Genomic DNA, 3,120 nt, shown 5'->3' with positions numbered 1-3,120 from the left:
ATATACTTTTTTTTTCAAGTGCCTACACATTTTCCAAGAGAGTTTGCTTGTCAGGACACATAACAAGTCTTGATAAATTTAAGAAGTATGAAATCAAATCAAGAATTTTCTCTGACCACAAATGTCTGAAACTTAAAAAAAAGAAAATACTAGAAAAATGCAAAAAAAAAACCCCCACAAACACATGGAGGCTAAATAACATTGTACTTAATAATGAATAGGTTAATAATGAATAGGTTAGATCAAAGAGGAAATAAAAAATACTGTAAAACAAATGAAAATGAAAACACGATGCCCCTAAATATAAGGAACACAGCAAAAAACAGTCTTGGGGGCGGAAAGTTCATAGTAATGCAAGCCTACTACAAGAAAAAATAAATAAAAAGTTTAAATAAACAATCTAACTTTAAACTTAAAAAAAAAAACTAGGAAAAAATAAAAAAACAGCAAAGTACGAAGTAAAAAGAGGGAAATAATAAAAATCAGAGTGAAAACAAACAAAATATAATCTAAAAAATTTTACAAAAAATAAATAATAAATGAAACCAAAAGTTGGTTCTTTGAAAAAATAAACAAAACGGATAAAGCCTTAACAAGACTCACCAAAAACCAAAAAGGGAGTAGAAGAAGAAGAAGAAGAAGAAGAGAGAGAGAGAGAGAGAGAGAGAGAGAGAGAGAGTCCAAATAAATAAAATCAGAAATGAAGCAGAAGTGACAACTGACATCATAGAAAAACAAAAGATTACAAGAATATACCATGAGCAATTATATGTCAAAAAATTGGACAATCTGGAAGACATGAATACATTCCTAGAAACATAAAATTTCCCAAGTCTGAATCAAGAAGAAACAGAAAAACTGAACAAACTGATTACTACTAATGAAATTAAATCAATAATCAAGAAAACTTCCAACAAATACAAAATAGATGGCCTCACAGGTGAACTTAACAACATTTAAAAAAGAATTAATACTTATCTTTCTCAACCTATTCCAAAAAAGTCAAGATGATGAAAGTTTCCAAACATCATTTTAAAAAGCCAATATTGCCTTGATTTCAAAGCAAGACAAAGACTTTACCAAAAATAATTATAGGCCAATTATCTCTGAAGAACATAGATGCAAAAATTCTCAACAAAACATTAGCAAACTGAATTCTGCAATATATTAAAAAGATTATACATCACTATTCAGTAGGGTTTATTCTAGGGATGTGAGGATGGTTCACTATTTTCAAATAAATTAAAATGATATACCACATAATTAAAATGAAGGATAAAAATTACATGAACATATTAATCAATGTAGAAAAATAGTTTGTAAAAAAACAGCATCCGCTTCAATAAAAACCCGTGATGAAGTTCGAATTAAGGAAATATACCTCAAAATAATAAAAGCTATACATGAAAAACCCACAACTAATATTATACTTAATGAGAAAATCCTCGAAAATGTTTTCCTTAAGATAAGGAAGAAAACAAGGATGTTTACTTTCACTATTTAATTCAATATAATTTTAGAAGTCCTAGCCACAGCGGTCAGACAAGAAAAAGAAATAGAAGGCATCTTAATTGGAAAGGAAAAAGTGAAACTGTCATTATTTGTAAATGACCTGATGCTATATGTAGGGAACCCTATAGATTCCACCAAAAACACTATTGGAACAGATAAATGATGTCAGTAAAGTAGCCAAATACAAAATTAATATTTGGATGTTGAATGTATTTTTATACACCAATAGTGAATTATCAGAAAGAACAACTAAGAAAGCAATCTCTTTAACAATTACATCAAAAAAGCTAAAATACTTATGAATAAATTTAACCAAGGAGAAAAATCACCTGTACTTGGAAAATTATAAGTCATTAAAGAAAGAAATTGAAGAAGATACAAATACATAGATGGTAAATATTTGCATATTTAAAATGTTCATACTACCCAATACAATCTTAAGATTCAATGCAATTCCATCAAAATTCCAATTCATTTTTCACAGAACTAGATGAAATAATCTAAAAATTTATATGGAATTATAAAAGACCTCAAATAGCCACAACAATCTTGAAAAACAGCAACAAAGTCAGAGTTATCACCCCACCTTCTATCAAACTTTACTACAAGGCTATGGTAATCAAAACAGCATGGCCCTGTTATAAAAATAGACATAGAGATTGATGGAGCAAAATAGAGAGTCCACATGTAAACCCATGCCTATGCAAGGCTATAGTAATTAAAACATCATGCCACCACAAAAACAGACGCATACAGCTTTCCAATCTGCCATCTTAATTGCAATCCCTGCTAAGATGCAAATTTTTGTGAAAAGCTGAGGGGAAAGACCATCACTCTCGAGGTTGAAACCTCAGATACAATAGAAAATGTACAGGCCAAGTTTCAGGATAAGGAAGAAATTTCTCTTGATCAACAGAATAATCTTTGTTGGCAAGTGAAATATGGACATACTTTGCCTACAAAATTCAAAAGTAGTTCACTTTTTATCTTGTGTTGAGACTTCGTGGTGGTACTTAGAAAAGGAAAAAGAAGTCTTATACCACTCTTGAGGAAAATAAGCATAAGAGAGCAAAGTTTAAACTGGCCATCCTAAAATAACATAAAGAGCATGAGAAAAGCTAAATCAGTTGCCATCTTCTGGAATATCCTTCAGGTGAACGTGATGCTGGAGTTTTCATGGCCCGCCACTTTGACAGACATTATTGTGGCAAATGTTGTCTGAACTATTGCTTCAACAAACCAGAAGACAAGTAATTGTATATGGGTTAATAAAAGAAATGAACTAACAACAACAACAACAACAGTGACAACAACAAAACAAAATAGGCACAAAGATCAATGTCCACACCTGTATAGTCATTAAATCTATGACAAAAAACGCAAGAATACACAATGGAGTAAAGATGGTCTTTTTTTATAAATAGTGCTGGGGAAACTAGATAAATACATGCAAAAAATGAAAGTGGAACTTCATCTTACACTATGTACATGAATGAACTCAAAATGGATTAAAAACTGAAATATAGGACTCAAAATCATAAAATTTCTAGAAGAAAATATAGGCAGCAAACTCTCTGACATTGGTCTTAGTAATATTTTTTTTCTGAT

At 30.4% G+C, this 3,120-nt stretch overlaps 1 pseudogene; it reads left to right on the top strand.

The window, feature by feature from the left end:
• Positions 1-2,306: 2,306 nt before the first annotated feature.
• LOC107504247 lies at positions 2,307-2,766 on the top strand (annotated as a pseudogene).
• Positions 2,767-3,120: the final 354 nt, after the last annotated feature.

The sequence above is a fragment of the Rousettus aegyptiacus genome, unplaced genomic scaffold (genome assembly GCF_014176215.1).
Source record: "Rousettus aegyptiacus isolate mRouAeg1 unplaced genomic scaffold, mRouAeg1.p scaffold_m13_p_9, whole genome shotgun sequence".
NCBI lineage: Eukaryota > Metazoa > Chordata > Mammalia > Chiroptera > Pteropodidae > Rousettus > Rousettus aegyptiacus.
This window is presented reverse-complemented; position numbering and strand designations above follow the sequence as displayed.